Source organism: Anomaloglossus baeobatrachus, chromosome 2, assembly GCF_048569485.1.
Source record: "Anomaloglossus baeobatrachus isolate aAnoBae1 chromosome 2, aAnoBae1.hap1, whole genome shotgun sequence".
NCBI classification, from domain to species: Eukaryota; Metazoa; Chordata; class Amphibia; order Anura; family Aromobatidae; genus Anomaloglossus; species Anomaloglossus baeobatrachus.
Window position 1 is genome coordinate 452,007,608 of NC_134354.1, and position 17,740 is coordinate 452,025,347.

The window sequence follows — 17,740 nt, forward strand, 5'->3', positions numbered from 1 at the left end:
AGGCAAACACCACATACTACTCGCAGGGCAATAACCGGGACTGTGGCAGCTGACCCCCAGGGTAGGGACTGACACAGGTGCTGACAGGCTGAGTCTCTAATGTAAACAGGGACCACCAGGATAGTTGGAGGCAGACAGCACAGCCTGAATGAAAATGCAGAGTCACTAGCAAGGATAGGAACCACCAGGTTAGCTGAGACAGATGGCACGGCCAGGGTTGAAGGACACATTCACTAATACAGCTTGGAACATCGGAGTGGCTAAGGTAGATGGCTCAGCCAGGATGGAGAGTTACAAGGTACCAACAGGGCAGGACGGACAGGAACCAAGTACCATCAGGGCAGGATGGCCAGGAACCAGGTACTGTACCAATAGGGCAGGACAGACAGTTACCAGGTATTAACAAGGCAGGACGGACAGGTATCAGGTACCAACAAGGCAAGACGCACATGGTGACCTGATATCACAGTTGTCTCCTTATTTTTGGAGACTAGTGACAGCTTTTGGACTGCAGCCACTCATCTCCATCTGGTTACCAACATTTAACCGTGGTTTTGTTTCCTTTGGTGCCTAAACAGTTAATGTCAGTTTTACTGCTGGCAGATTCTCTAGCAGTCTCGGGCTGAGTGCTGCAGTAGCTTTGTAGTCACACCCTTCAGGTTTAAATAGAGGTGTTACCCACCGATCCATGCTAATGATACAAACTAATTTGTATACTGGCCTCCTTGGTGGAAGGAGCTGTGTTGGAGTGTTCCAAGAAGCCTACCTTTATCCTTTTGTTTTTGTGTTGTGGTATTTCCTCTGCTTGTTTTCCTTCCCATGTGTTTCCGTATTTTAGTGGCGAGTCTAGTGAACTCGTCAGCCAACTCACTAGGCAGGGTGAGTTTAGGGCCAGCTGAGGGTCCAATGTATCCTACTCGCCAACAGGTTGAAAGAACCTGTATAGGGATGCTAGGGAGCTCAGGAGTCAGCTGGAGGCGAGTTCAAGAGGTGGCTTCTCACCCCTCTCCCTAGCGGCAGGGACCTCTGTTGTATTGCATCCTCGGTGTTCCCCCAAGTTTGTGGTGTTGTCTTAATTGTTTATTCGTTCTGTGTCAGACTTCAGTCAGTCTGAACGCGCTCTCCACACCCGTAGCATGACAACTGACCACCGGTTGGCTAGGGAACAAAACCACTAACTTACTGAACATGTTGATCAGGCCCCTCCCCTAGTGGGAGAGTGTTTTACATACCCAGTGCCTCAAACCTGAAAAATTGATCACCACTCAAAAAAGAGCCTATGTAATCACCATAGAAATGTAGTTCGCAGTGAACCGAACAAAAACCTATAAAGAACTACAACATGTTATATTGGAAAATCTTTATTGAAAAGTATAAAAAAATATACAAGATTAAAAAAATATGCACAGCAAAAAGATGACTTGAGGAGGAACAACTTCATATGAGATATAATTAACAGGGAATCTCTCAGTGGCTAACAGTAGTGAGCAAAGATTATTATAAAATAGAGCATAAACAGAATATATAATATCTATCAACAAATTGACATATCAAATAGATCCGTAAAGTATAATCTGATAAGCCCTAATACATAAATATTACATGCCACATATGAGTTTACAAGATATTAATAAAGTTGATCCATGTGAATAAACACTCTGCAAAGCAGGTGGATGGTAGATGGAAACAGGACAGCATGTCTATAATAATGATAATAGATGTAACACTGCATTGACTGTAAAAAAGCAAGGACATTCAATGATGTAATACGGGGTGTCAGGAATCAATAACAAATACTAGTAGGTAATGTCATAACTAACATACAAGGGAGGTATGGACAAGAATAATCATAAATGAGAGTCTTGACACACGGCATTACATACATATAATAAGTCACATGCAGATATACAGAACATCCAAAATAGTCACATGCTGCATCTTACCACTCTTTTTTGAGTGGTGATCAATTTTTCAGGTTTGTCTATTTACCTTTCAGGTATTCCCATTTATTATAATGGATTTCAGAGCCAGAGAAAATAACTGGTTGGCCAAGGCTGATTTACTTTTCAGCAATGATGCACAGCAGGGTGATGACATTGTTGGTACCAATAGGAAGAGTGTAACCAAACAGGTATGTGATCTTATGCACTGTATGAAATTGTGGTGGAACAAAAAGACTCTTGAACAATGTCTTCACAGGAATTTGATCCCTAGAGGTCTTCATGTTCAAATCTACCCATCGTTTGGAAAAGATGTGTCGGACTTTTCTAAACGATGGGAAGACATTTGTAATAGTTGTTCTAGATCCTTTATGCAGGCCATTATTGAGTATAATAAACAACAACTGACTTCAGTTGATACAGAATTGGATGGCATCCAGACTCAGATTACTGGTACGTGGACAATTGAGGACATTGCTCCACTGGATAATGAAATTGATACTAAGGGGTATTTTGCACACTACAACATCGCAGGTGCGATGTCAGTGGGGTGAAATCGAAAGTGACGCACATCCGGCGTCGCTGTCGAAATCGGAGTATGTGAATCCTTTTTACTACGATTAACGAGCGCAAAAGCGTCGAAATCGTATGATCGGTGTAGCGTCGGTTATTTCCATAATTTCGGAAGGACCGCTGTTACGATGTTGTTCCTTGTTCTTGCGGCAGCACACATCGCTGTGTGTGAAGCCGCAGGAGCGAGGAATATCGCCTTACCTGCGTCCCGGCTGCAATGAGGAAGGAAGGAGGTGGGCGGGATGTTTACGTCCCGCTCATCTCCGCCCCCCTGCTTCTATTGGCCACCTAACAAATAAGGAATAACGTTTGGAACTCCATTCTATGTCTGAACTGGGTGCAAAAACCTAAAAAAAAAATCACTATATGGAGATAAGGTATGCACACCAGTGACTATGCAAGGGGAATACATGTAATAGCAGAAACTGCTGTGTGAATACGGACATGAAAAATTCAATAGCTATATGTAAGAATGAAATGTGAAAAATGGAACCTGCATTACTGCCATGAATATATGAATAAAGAGAAATTTAGCTACTGAATTGATCAATGCAATAGAGCCCCAACACTACGCCAAAGTATTTCTCTGCGTTGGGGGTCCCTAACTCATGTGGATTGGCAATAGGTGTGAGTGGGGTGGGTTCACAAACGAAAAACTACTAACAAATAAGGAATAACGTTTGGAACCCCACTCACACCTATTGCCAATCCACATGATACTTATATATAGCTTGGGTCTCAGCTTCCCATACACGGTAAGTTTTTTAACTGCATGAGAGGACACACACAAGTTAGGGACCCCAACGTAGAGAAATACTTTGGCGTAGTGTTGGGGCTCTATTGCATTGATCAATTCAGTAGCTAAATTTCTCTTTATTCATATATTCATGGCAGTAATGCAGGTTCCATTTTTCACATTTCATTCTTACATATAGCTATTGAATTTTTCATATCCGTGTTCACACAGCAGTTTCTGCTATTACATGTATTCCCCTTGCATAGTCACTGGTGTGCATACCTTATCTCCATCTATTGGCCACCTGCCATGTGACGTCGCTGTGACACCGCATGACCCGCCTCCTTAGGAAGAAGGCGGTTCGCCGGCCAGAGTGATGTTGCAGGGCAAATAAGTGCATGTGAAGCTGCCGTAGCGATAATTTTTCGCTACGGCAGCTATCACAAGATATCGCAGCTGCGACGGGGGCGGGGACTATCGCACTCGGCATCGCTACCATCGGCTTGCGATGTCGTAGTGTGCAAAGTACCGCTAAGTCTAAAGATTGGGAGAAGCAAATTAGTGATGTGAAGAATAAGAAATTGCAGAGAGATCTACTTAATGATCAGATGAGACGAGTATATAAATGGAAATTTCAGAACATCGACCGACAAGTGAGGAATCCATCCATGTCATCAGCTGCTTCGTCTACGAGTGAATTATTATTTTCTGAGCGACAACAAAATAGGATGGTTCAGAGTAATTCCTTTCAAAAAAACGCTTCTTGGAAGAAGAGCTTTAAACGCAAACTGATTCCTGACCAGGAACAGTATAAATCGAGTACCTTGAAGGTAATTAAATTTATCCAATTTGACTCTTTCACCGGCCCATATCAATGTGCTTAGCAAAGGATTATCATTTTGTCCTGCATCTAAATTTGATTGTTTTGCAGCTATCACGGATTTGAATCTTTTTGCCAGGAGACTCCTTTTTAAAAAAATATGTTCATGATGAGAATTTGAGATCTAGGTTTCCTACTACTGAGGAAAGTATTCAGATACTTGAGGAGTTGCTACGTGAGCAAGATAGTCTTAAAGGAGGTAAGGTTCCCTCATCCCTTATCCCCAAATCTAAGAAATTCCCCCACTTGCATCCTGTCCCACTATTGACTTCTTTGTATGGTTAGTTACAGAAGATTTGAAGTCAGTTTCACCATCCATCAGGCAGGATAATTGCACAAAGATCGAAAGGGAGGCATTGATGGATTTGTCTAAAATGGAGGATGTTGTAATCAAACCATCCGATAAGGGTGGAAATGTGGTCATTTGGCCACGCACTCTGTATGAAAAAGAAGCACTACGTCAACTGCGAGATCCTCAATGCTATAAAAGATTACACTTTAATCGTTTGTCTGAATTTTAGTTGGCATTGAAGAAAATTCTCCTTAAAGCGGTTGATGACGGAATCCTATCCCAAAAGGAAGTGAAATTTTTGACTGTTGACGATCCATTGTTGCCACGATATACTTCTTACCGAAAGTTCATAAAAATTCCTTAACCCCCCCTGGACGACCCATAGTCTCGGGTAATGGTAATATTTGATAGTGTATTTGTAAATTTTTGGATCATTACCTACAACCCTTGGTTGAAACTCTTCCTTCTTTCACCAGGGATACTAATGATATATTGAGGAAAATGGAAGATCTGCAATTGGAAGAAGATATGTTGCTTGTTACTGCCGACGTGGAGTCATTATACACGTCCATTCGACACAAGGATGGCTGGTCAGCGGTGATTTTTTTTTTCTTGACTCATCCAATTTGTAAAGGGGTCTTATTGAGTTGCTTTTGCAACTCTTAGAATTTGTTTTGAATCATAATTTCTTTTTAAGGATGTTCTCTACCTCCAGCTCCAGGGAACAGCAATGGGGGCGGCTTGTGCGCCCTCATATGCTAATCTTTTCCTGGGGCTGTGGGAAAAACATTTTTTTGACAGACCTCCTACAATTTTCTGACAGTACATATGTGGTCAAGATTTATTGATGATTATCTTCATATGGCAAGGCAATAAGGGAGAACTGGAATCACTCATGACCTCTATCAACCGAAATGACATCAATTTGAAACTCACCTACATTATCGGAACCGATTCTATTGATTTTCTGGAAGTTCTATGTGGATGCGGGTGGAGTTATACATTCAGATCTTTTTCGAAAATCTACTGCAGTTAATTCTTTATTGCATGCGAAGTCTGCTCATCCAAAGCATGTTATCAAGAATATTCCAAAGGGCCAATTTCTATGAATCAAGAGGATCTGTTCAGATAACATATCTTTTGAGAGGCAAGCTGCGGATCTTACTAAAAGATTTCTTGCCAGAGGATACCACCCTAGAAATGTCAATCGTGGATATCAAGCAGCCAAACATACAGAACGGAGGGATCTCCTTAATAAATGCCAAGAAAACTAAACCCCATGATGACATTGTGAGATTCATTTCTACATTTAACTCGCATTCGGAGGAGGTACGTACCATACTCAAAAAACATTGGGGTATACTTAAAATGGATGATACCTTGAGACATTATGTACTATCGGATCCTAATATCACCTTTCGAAGATCCAAGAGCCTGAAGGACCTCCTGGTACACTGTCACCACAGAGGTCAGGTAGGCCAAACTTTTTTGGACTCCTCTAAGATCCCATGGGGTTGCAAACTGTGTGGTGACTGTGTGGCATGCCCCAATGTTGATAGAGCAAAGAATTTCTTTAGCTCCGACGACAAGAGGAAATTTAAAATTACACATGCCATTAACTGCAGCACAAAGGGGGTGATTTATTTGGCATTTTGTCCTTGTAACCTTAGGTACGTTGGCCTTACTACTAGGCAATTTAGAAGAAGAGCAAGAGAGCATGTCCTAGCCATTTCTGCAGCAAGGGATGAAGATGACTTATCCAAACTCACATCCATTCCTCGTCATTTCAAGCAGTTCCATCAGTGCAATCCCTCCTTGTTACGGGTTTGCGCAATCGACTCGAGTCATGGTAAGTCCAAGAGGGGGGGGAAATTGAAAAAAATCCTAGCTCAAAAGGAATCTCATTGGATTTTTACTTTGAACACTTTAGTACCGCATGGATTAAATGAGAATATTAGTTATTTGCCATTTTTTATAAAGAAAGAACCAGGTTCCTATAATGGTTTTTATATTTCTGGATCTATTTAATATGTCAATTTTTTGACAGATAATATATATTCTGTTTATGCCCTATTTGATAATAATATTTGCTCACTACTGTTAGCCACTGAGAGATTCCCTGTTAATTATATCTCATATGAAGTTGTTCATCCTCAAGTCATCTTCTTGCTGTGCATATTTTTTAATCTTGTATATTTTTTATACTTTTCAATAAAGATTTTCCAATATAACATGTTGTAGTTCTTTATAGGTTTTTATACCCAGTGCCTCTCAGTAATAAGCACTTCCAAAGGAATGAAGCGCTGGCCCTTTAAGAGAAGGGTAGCGGTGCACGCATGCTCTAGGAGCACTTCCAGGGGGGACCTATGCCACGTGCACAGGCCCCGGGAGGGGGAAGCAGGAATCACCCACGTGGAGGACCGCGGAGAAGCCAGGTAGCGTGGCGAGAGCAGTCTTCAGCGATAAGATCGTGTCCCTGCGGGGTTTGCAAGATGAGTCCTTTAACTGGGTTAATTGCTTGGAACAGTGGGCACTGCCAAGGCCAGTGAGTAATTCCCCCATTTGAGGTGAAGTGGTTTTGGCTAGGTGTTCTCTGTTGCTCTTTGGGGAATAAGGGGAATTGGTGGCTCCATCGTCAAGTGGAGGTGGCATGTTGAGTCAGGATGTCGTGGGATTAACCTACCCCATGGAATGTTTGGTTGGAATGGTCAAACTGAAACCATCTTAAATATGTAAAACAAAACAAAAAATGGGGGGGGGTCAGGTTGTGAGCATTAAAGAGTTTGATAAGGCAGTCGGCAGAGTTTTGCAGGGGGTATTTATTTCTGTTGGGGAGGGGGTGATCGCACAGGCCCATTGCTGGTCTTGGTGCAGAAGTGTACTTTATAAAAAAAAAAAGAAAAAAAGAAAAAGGAAAATTCCCCCCCCCCGGTGTTTTCTACGTTCTCCTGGGCGGTGCACCGCTGGTTGGATAATTGGGTCACTGTTCTTATTTGGGGGGGGGCTGCTGGAAGATGTGTGGAGGAATGAGTGCCAGCTGGGTTGGTTGAGAGGTCACGTTCTGGTGCTTTGGATCTGGTTCCCAGGTATGAGTGGCCTAAGGTAGCACTGGATTTTCACCGTTTCAAGGTTGGATCGTGCCCCCGATGTGCTGGTGTTTCACACGGGTGAAAATGATGTGGGGATTCCCCCCCTTGAGGATTAAATTGGAGTTATTTGCCAAGGTTTACTGCAGCTATGCTCCACCTCCCTGACAGATGAAGATAGTGCGGTCGGATATTGTGCCTACAAAACCTTACTGGTGGTCCCGTCGATAGAGGGGATCGATAAGACCAAAATTAAGGTGGATAGGGCAGTGGGGAGTTTCGTGGCTTGGAACGGACAGGCCAATGCGGTGGATGCACCTGTAGTTAGCAGGTGTTCAGGAAGGTGGAGCCAGCGCTTTGTTTGGTGGGGTGACTCGCATTATGAGGTCTCAGGTAATGCTCGTGGTGGTGGTAGTGAGGTGGGGTTCTTGGAGTTGGTGGTAAAATGGTGGGGGGAGGTTGTACATCAGGTGGATGGTAACCCCCCCTTCTTTTATTTGGAATAGTAATTACCTGGCAGACTTTGGGTCTCTCCAGGGTGGGGTCCCCTGGGAGTCGGTGTTAGGGAAATGGTTTTCCGGTCATGGTGTCCCCGAGTTGTGGTTCTTTGTGGCTGGGGACAACTCTGGATGGTTTATCAATTTTATGGGAACGTCCGCCAGGTTTTGGAGCTCCAAGAACCCTCCTTGCTTTAAAGAAAGGTATTTAATTTATTTAATGTCATGTTTGTGTAATAAAGGCAGATTTGACCAAATTATCCAAGCAGGTGTCATGTCTTCATTGGAGGGGGAATCTGTGGGATGAAGGGGTTAATGCATAGCAGGAAGGAAGCATCTACAATAGTACAGTCAAGGCTGAATGGAGCTCACAGCGGAGCCATGGGCAGAGTGACTCATGACTGACTTTGTAGGGCAACAAGGGATTAATACTAGTTGCAGAGAAAGAAAGCGCGGGCTGTGGAGGGTCAGAAGTTAAGGGGCTGCAAAAAGTGCTAGGGAGTGTTCAGTTGGGGATATAGGATAAGTAGAAGGGGTGGGGACTATCAGAACAGCATGTGAAGCCAGCAGAAAAGGTTCCACCCTCCCGATCTGTGTTGAGCTGGGGGTGTGGGTTTCATGTGGAGAAAGTTTTGTATATTTTAATAATGTGTTGGTGTCATTTCGGCCGGGTATTTTATTTATTTACTGTCATCTGTCATGTGGCAGTAGTGAGGTGGGGTTCTTGGAGTTGGTGGTAAAATGGTGGGGGGGGGGGTTGTACATCAGGTGGATGGTATCTCCCCTTTTATTTGGAATGGTAATCACCTGGCAGACTTTGGGGCTGGGTCCCCTGGGAGTCGGTGTTAGGGAAATGGTATTCCGGTCATGGTGTTCCCGAGCTTATGGTCGTTTGCGGCTGAGGACAACTCTGGATGGTTTATCAATTTTATGGGAACGTCCGCCAGGTATTGGAGCTCCAAGAACCCTCCTCGCTTTAAAGAAAGGTATTTAATTTATTTAATGTCATGTTTGTGTAATAAAGGCCGATTTGGCCAAAATATCCAAGCAGGTGTCATGTCTTCATTGGAGGGGGAATCTGTGGGATGAAGAGGTTTGTGCATAGCGGGAAGGAAGCATCTACAATACTACAGTCATGTTTTATTGCAGTAGAGAAAGTGGACAATGCAGAACACTGAATGCAGCTGACTGTGCTACTGTCAGATACTACATCATCATGCAGTGACCACATATATTCCACAATGCCCTCCGATTCTTCCCCAATGAAAAGCTTGTAAGAGGCAAAGGAGTGTGCAATGTGTTTGTTACTAACTACAACTTCGGGGACGGCTGCCAGGACAGCCGTGCTGCTACCTGGAGTTCCTACATTTTTTTTCATGTTATATTTTCATTCTCTCACGCTACCATGTCTATTGACCATGCCATATTTTGAACACAAATATAACTTTAAATTCGCTTACAAATTTTTTTACCATACTTAACATGCCCAGAGAAAATGTGAATCCTACTTAGCATTTCTGCTGGATTCCATATGACTGCCAAAACGGCTAATACAACAATCAGCTGCCAATCATATTGACTTGGAGTGTGTGTAGTGATGGGCGAACCCCCTGATATTTGGGATAGTTTCTTAGCGCCATTTCAAGGCACTTTACCTGGTTTGTCCTGCGCCCCTGATGGCGGTGGCATATTGGGTAATAAAGGGGTTAATACCAGCTTTGCATTCTCAGCTGGTAATAAGCCTGAAATTCATGGTGTCACGCCAAATTAGACATGGCCACCATACATTTCTAGTAAACCGTAAAGAGAAAAACACAAACACATAGAATTTTTTTTTTATTACAAATAAAATATCTAGAGACCGTCTTTATTATAAAAAAAATCCTTAGTCTGACGTAGTCCACAGGTAGAGCAATATCAGCTCTGCTACATCGCTATGTACAGACAAGCGTCTCTACAGAGCGTGAAGCAGGCTGAGGGTACTGTTCCACTTGCATTTTGCACAGACGAGTGTAATCCGATAAAACATCGGATTGCTCTCACTTTAGTGGAAAACTATGGGGCAGTGTCCATCCATTTATTTCTCCTGCCATAGCGGCATGCGGAATGAATCGCATCATGCTGCATTTGGCAGCGAGTCTCGGCTCACTCATCCCCATGCAAGTCTATGGGAGCACGTGAAACATTGTATTGCATTTGCATGTAATCCAACTGCAGTGCGATGTACACAGAGACAGGCAGCGGAGAAGATGGGGAGAAAGTGCTCCCTCCCTTTCCTCCTCAGCTGTGACCCTATGGCAAGATCGCATCCCAGTCGCATGACCCTCGGCTGACGCTCGCAGCAGAGGGTCATTAGCATATCACTTCCAATGCTCTCGCATCGGAAGCTGTATGCAAGTGGAACCGTACCCTGATAATGATAGTTAAAATTCAATCGAGTCCATGGCTAAGACATCAACGAGAACACAGCCGAAAAAAGCCGAAGTCTACCGAGTGACAAGCAGTGCAGTGAACACCTCCAGAAGTTAATTATAGGACCCGGAAGCAGAAGCGGCCGGGAGATAGCGGGTCTGCAGGATGCATCGCGGGACCAGTAAGTATAATCATAATGTTTTTTAATAATGCATTTTTTACAGCCCCTTGCCCCAAACTGGACCCCGAACTGTAACACAGGTTTCCCAGGAAAACTCGTGTTCGGGACCTTGTGCACGAACACTATGTGTTCGGTTCGGACCTCGAACTTTAAATTTCGGGTTCGTCCATTACTATGTGTCAGTAATTTGACAATTTAAATAGGTGTGTCAAAACAGACATGCATTGTTAAATAGCTCAATTTACTGTACTATTTTGTTTGCAAATATTTGGTTAGAGCAGATTAATGTCCCCTGTACAAAAAGGACCTTGCAAGAACAAATGCCAGGGGCAACTTACCATAAAAATGCTGCAACAGGTTAACTGCTAAACTGGAATATTAAAGCAAGTATGTGAAAACATTTTTTTTCAAAATTTGTATTTATTTTTTAAAAATACTATCCTCCTTCCCCCAGACGCAAGGCAATGCAGAATGCTGCATAGGTTGTTAGGTGCAGACATATAATATATAATAATAAAATAATAAGTTTTATTTCTATAGCGCCAACATATTCCGCAGCGCTTTACAATTAAGAGGGGACATATACAGACAATATGAGACAATACAAAATAACAAAATTAAGATACCAGGAGGAGTGAGGGCCCTGCTCGTAAGCTTACAGTCTATGAGGACATGGAAAGGAATTTGTGGTAACAGCATGAAATATGGTTATGGCCCTTAAAAAAAAGAAAAAAAAAAAAAAAGGATTGGACAAGAAGAGCAAGATAGGTTTCCAAAGCAGGCACCTGCAATGGACTGCTGTATTAGGGTGGCTTGTAAAAGCCGACAGTCGTGCTCAAAAATTTACATACCGAGGAAGATTTTTGCTTTCTTGGCCTTATTTCAAAGAGTATGAATGAAAACACAAAAACTTTTTTTTGCAACTCATGGTTAGTGGTTTGGTGAAGCCATTTATTGTCAAACGGCTGTGTTTTCTCTTTTTTTAATCATAATAACTACCATAAACATCCAAATAACCCTGATCAAAAGTTCACATACCCCAATTCTTAATACTGTGTATTGCCCCCTCTATCATCAATGACAGCTTGAAGTCTTTTGTGGTAGTTTTTTGATGAGGCTCTTTATTTTCGTGGATGAGGCTCTTTGGTAAAGCTGTCAATTCTTCTTGGCAAAAGCCTCCAGTTCCTGTAAATTCCTGGGCTTTCTTGCATGAGCTGCATGCTTGAGTTCTCCCCAGAGTGGCTCAATGATATTGAGGTCAAGAGACTGATTTGGCCACTCCAAAACCTTTACTTTGTTCTGCTGTAGCCAATGACAGGTCGACTTGGCCTTGTGTTTTGGATCGTTATCATGTTGGAACGTTCAATTACGTCCCAAGTGCAGCTTCCGGGCTGATGAGTGCAAATTGGCCTCCAGTACTTGCTGATAACGTGCTGCATTCATCTTTCCTTCAACTTTGACCAAGTTTCCTGTGCAATTGTAGTTCACACATCCCCACATCATCAGCGATCCACCTTCATGCTGTACAGTAGGAATGGTGTTTTTCATCATAGGCCTTATTGACACCTCTCCAAATGTAAAGTTTATGGTTGTGGCCAAAAAGTTCTATTTTCATATCATCACTCCAAATTACCTTGTTCCAGAAGTTTGGAGGCTTGTCTCTGTGCTGTTTGACGTATTGTAGGCGAGATACTTTGTGGCATTTGCTCAGTAATGGCTTTCTTCTGGCGACTCGACCATGCAGCCCATTTTTCTTCAAGTGCCTCCTTATTGTGCATCTTGAAACAGCCACACTGCTAGTTTTCACTGAGTCCTGTATTTCAGCTGATGTTATTTGTGGGGTTTTCTTTGCATCCCAAAAATTTTCCTGGCAGTTGTGGTCATAATTTTGTTGGTCCACCTGATCGTGGTTTGGTTTTTACAGAGTCCCTGATTTTCCATTTGTTAATCCCAGTTTGAACACTGCTGACTGGCATTATCAATTCCTTGGATATCTCTTGGTATCCCTTTCCTTTTTTATACAGTTCAATTATCTTTTCCCGTAGATCCTTTGACAATTCTTTTGCTTTCCCCATGACTCAGAAACCAGAAATGTCAGTGGCTGGATTAAAGATGCAAGAGTCTGTCTGGATCCCAGAAATTCACTCAGGTTTTATGCACACACACTGATTACAAGCAAACAGGCCACAAGTGAGGATTTTACCTTTATGAGTAGGGATGATTGAATACCAAAATATCCGCTTCAATGAATATCCGACGAATAGGTCGGTACTATTCGTGAATATTTGTTGCGCAATGTAAGTTTATGAGAAACTTGAATAATTTCACGTTGGACCTAACAGCGAGCTGTGATGACTGAGGAAAAGGCTGAAATGGATGGGAAAAGGCAGAAACAGTATGGGCACAGCCTGTAGAAGGTGCGTGACTGCATTTTTGGTGTCTTGGAATAACGTGCTCAGAACAACACGCGGCATTTACGTAGTCGCCAGAACAGCTCTCAAACCAAAGTAATCACTTTTTTGACAAACAGAAGGCAGGTCTTTTTGTCTCCCTCTCTGTCTGTCTGTCTCTCCCTCTCCCCCTCTCTCTCATACTCACCGATCAGTGACCGATCACCGACACGGCGCTGCACAGCTGTCACACTGCTTCTCCAGCTTTTGAAAATGCCGGCCGCTCATTATTAGATCTTGTATTCCCTGCTTCACCTGCCCACCGGTGCCTATGATTGGTTGCATTCAGCCGCGCCCCCCACTGAGTGACAGCTGTCTCACTGCAACCAATCACATCCGCCGGTGGGCGGGTCTATGTAGTGCAGTAAAATAAATAAATAAAAAAACAGCGTGCGGTCTCCCCAAATTTTAATACCAGCCAAGTTAAAGCCACACGGCTGAAGGCTGGTATTCTCAGGATGCGAAGCCCCACATTATGGGGAGACCCCCAGCCTAAAAATATCAGCCAGCAGCCGCCCGGAATTGCCGCATACATTTGATGCAACAGTCCCGGGACTCTACCCGGCTCATTCTGAATTTCCCTGGTGGCAATCGGGGTAATAAGAAGTTAATGGCAGCCCATAGCTGCCACTAAATGGACACCAGTGACTTTGCAAGGGGAATACATGTAATAGCAGAAACTGCTGTGTGAATACTGACATCAAAAATTCAATAGCTATATGTGAGAATGAAATGTGAAAAATGGAACCTGCATTACTGCCATGAACATATGAACAAAGAGAAATTTAGCTACTGAATTGATCAATGCAATAGAGCCCCAACACTACGCCAAAGTATTTATCTACGTTGGGGTCCCTAGCTTGTGTGTGTCCTCTCATGCAGTTAAAAACTTACCGTGTATGGGAAGCTGAGACCCAGGCTATATATACGTATCATGTGGATTGGCAATAGGCGTGAGTGGGGTGGGTTCACAAACGAAAAACTACTAACAAATAAGGAATAACGTTTGGAACTCTATTCTACGTCTGAACTGGGTGCAAAAACCTAAAAAAAATCACTATATGGAGATAAGGTATGCACACCAGTGACTTTGCAAGGGGAATACATGTAATAGCAGAAACTGCTGTGTGAATACTGACATCAAAAAGTCAATAGCTATATGTGAGAATGAAATGTGAAAAATGGAACCTGCATTACTGCCATGAACAGATGAACAAAGAGAAATTTAGCTACTGAATTGATGTATGGGAAGCTGAGACCCAGGCTATATATACGTATCATGTGGATTGGCATATAGTGATGTTTTTTTAGGTTTTTGCACCCAGTTCAGACATAGAATGGCGTTCCAAACGTTATTCCTTATTTGTTAGTAGTTTTTCGTTTGTGAACCCACCCCACTCACACCTATTGCCAATCCACATGATACGTATATATATGGGTCTCAGCTTCCCATACACGGTAAGTTTTTAACTGCATGAGAGGACACACACAAGTTAGGGACCCCAACGTAGAGAAATACTTTGGCGTAGTGTTGGGGCTCTATTGCATTGATCAATTCAGTAGCTAAATTTCTCTTTGTTCATATGTTCATGGCAGTAATGCAGGTTCCATTTTTCACATTTCATTCTCACATATAGCTATTGAATTTTTGATGTCAGTATTCACACAGCAGTTTCTGCTATTACATGTAATCCCCTTGCAAAGTCACTGGTGTGCATACCTTATCTCCATATAGTGATTTTTTTTAGGTTTTTGCACCCAGCTCAGACATAGAATGGAGTTCCAAACGTTATTCCTTATTTATTTCATAGCTGCCACTAAGTTCTAGGTTAATCATAGCAGGCGTCTATGAGACACCCCCAATGATTAACTTGTAAGTGAAAGTAAATAAACACATACACCCGAAAAAATCCGCGCCGGTGATCGGTCAGTGACCGGTGAGTATGAGAGAGGGGGGGAGAGGGAGAGACAAACAGACAGACAGAGACCGAAAGACCTGCCTTCTGTTTGTCAAAAAAGCGATTTATGGAGCTGCTAGCAGCTACTGGACACTGTGTTCAGCCCTTACAAGGACTATTTATTAGTTGGATCTAAGAACGTTCTCCCGCACACAATACAGTCTATCTACACTGCCAGCTGCATATGGTTGCGTGTTCACAAAATCGTCGCTGGCTTTTATAGCCCCTATGACGCTGTGCGGCCAAGCCAATCACTGTAACACCACAACAAAGATGGCTGTGGCGTTACTGTGAGGACAAGCAACATCAGATGTGTTCATTGGCTGGAAAACAGGTGCTAGGAAGTCAGAAATGAAATTAAAGTATCAGAGCGAATACCATATTAGCCGTCGGATAGCGAATACCTCGAATACCCCATTATCCATCGGATAACGAGTAGTGGCGAATATATTCACTCATTCCTAGTTATGAGGCATTCAACCCCATTTGTGTCAACTTCTGTGCATGTTATCAGGCCAAAATCACCAGGGTATGTGAACTTTTGATCAAGGTCATTTGAATATTTTTGGTTGTCATTATGATTTAAAAAGACAAAACAGAGTTTGATAATAAAGGGTTCACCCAACCACTAACCATGAGTGGAAAAAAAATATTTTGTGTTTTCATATTCTCTGAAAAAAGGCCAAGAAAGCCAAAAATCTGCCGGGGCATGTAAACTTTTGAGCACAACTGTATGTTGTACTTTTACAGCAATGAAGTGTACAAAAACAAAACAAAAAAAAACAAAAACTTTGTGAGATAGAAAGTTGCATTTTGAAGGAAACTGTCAAGTCTCCAAATTCTATTAACCTGCCATTATCCCGCAATTATCCTGCAGGTTAATGAAGCTCTAAAACTATGTGGCTACTGTAAGGAAATTAACTTTATTCCTTTCAGTCAGAGACATGCCACCACGGCATCAGTCACTGCTCATGACAAAGGGTATTGGCAAGTCATGTGTGATATAAACATGACCCCCTCTTTCCTTGAAATAACCAGACCACACGATGAGCTGGATTAAATCGGCCACAGCAGTCTTTATTAAACAAACCACATACATGAGAGAAACAATATATTGAGAAAAAAAATGAAGGGGCGGACCTCAAAGTCTTCAAAATTATGAAGGATAGAATAAAATAAACACCTTTGCTCAGGAGGCACCTGTTTACCAACCTGACAAACGTAATTCCATTACCAGTGGACACTTCTGGCCAATAATTCTGGAGTTCCATTACCCATCACCACTTAATAAATCCATTTGGGGGGTTTGGGACGTTGTGGGCTCCCTCCACCCACACACCGATCTGCCATTTACCATATACACCAACTTCGTGGACCCCCCACTACCCCAATTGAATGAAATGCAATAAATGGCCTCTGTACTGTAAAAAGTAATCTGCAGGTGGAAAGAACCGAAACTATCCATCAAGTGAGGGTGGGCATGAAGTTGCTTGGTCCTGGTCTGAATCAAAAATGGCCCTCTCCTCACCAATGATCCCTTGTTTAAACTCCCTTCTTCCTCTAGCAAATCTCTCCTCTGATGTCACCCATCACCTCCCACTTATCATGAAACCTACATGCCCTAGATTCCCCTGATCACTCTAGTCTCACCTTGGCCTTCCTTCAAAGCCAGAGGCGCAGTGCGGTCTCTCTTGACAAAGTGTTGTAGGGATTTTTTTTATGCAGTGTGAACGGAGCTGCAGCGCGTGTTTGAAATCTGCAACAAGTCAAGTTCTCTCGTAGGTACATAGAGTCTTAAGTGCAGATTATCCCCATAGAACTGCTTTAGATGTGGAAAATCAGCAAGTTAAAAAAATGCACATTTTTAGTGCATTTCCACTGTGGAAACATGCTAAAAACACATGTAATCCACATGACTATCAATAAAGTGTTGTTAAAGCCAAATACCAGGAAGTATAAAAAATAAAGCAGCTTTAATTAAAACATGATATATTAAAAAGACATTATTGTATTTGCCAGAGGTATTGCATGTGTACACATCAGCCTTTAAAAATTGTTACAACTTTTGTCATGACACCACAAATGATGTGATTTATTCACTCTGTAAATTGCCATCAGACTTAACACACTTAACACAATATAATTGTATATTTTTTTTGTTACTTGGCATACTAACATAATGAGTCAATCTGCTAAAAATCCATTTGTTTCTGTCAACTGTTTACAGTATTAAATCTGTTCACATTAGACAATACACTACGCTGAGCTAGTGCCGGCAAAGAATAAATGGAAAAACCTCTTACCTTGTATACTTTACGGCTCGCCGTTTAATGACTGCCCTTTCATTACAAGCCAGAGTGAACTTAAATGAGCTGAAACATTTTACCACCTGCTTGTGCATACTAGGTGGAAATGTTACAGTGGAAATCCACGCCTGAAAAGAGAAAATAGATCCTCCCTACTGTTGAGAATCTGGGAGCAGACAATCACGTGGTTCAATTGTTCAACTAACAACATCCTGTTACTACTTCACCGGTGTGCAATGGTTAAAGGTACAGCAGCTGCAGGCGCATGATCTCCAGGAGATGTTCCTGTTTGCTTAGCACAGAAAAGAAGGATCTGGCGGCATAACTGAAATATTCCTCTTAGTGTACCGCGAATGAGAAGAGCTAAAAAGAATTCTCCTTACACAATGAAGACTGGAATGTTAAATACAACTGAACAAGAGATTTCTC

General features: G+C 42.5%; 1 protein-coding gene across 2 annotated transcripts in view; it reads right to left on the reverse strand.

Annotated features, from left to right (window-relative positions):
• Positions 1 to 17,487, reverse strand: part of RPH3AL (rabphilin 3A like (without C2 domains)) — a 465,043-nt gene extending 447,556 nt beyond the window's left edge. The window contains exon 1 of one of the 2 annotated variants that reach the window (XM_075334208.1): positions 17,309 to 17,487. The gene's annotated coding sequence lies outside the window, so the exon portion shown is untranslated. The remainder of the gene's footprint in view (positions 1 to 17,308) is intronic. The other variant, XM_075334209.1, reaches the window with a different exon arrangement.
• Positions 17,488 to 17,740: the final 253 nt, after the last annotated feature.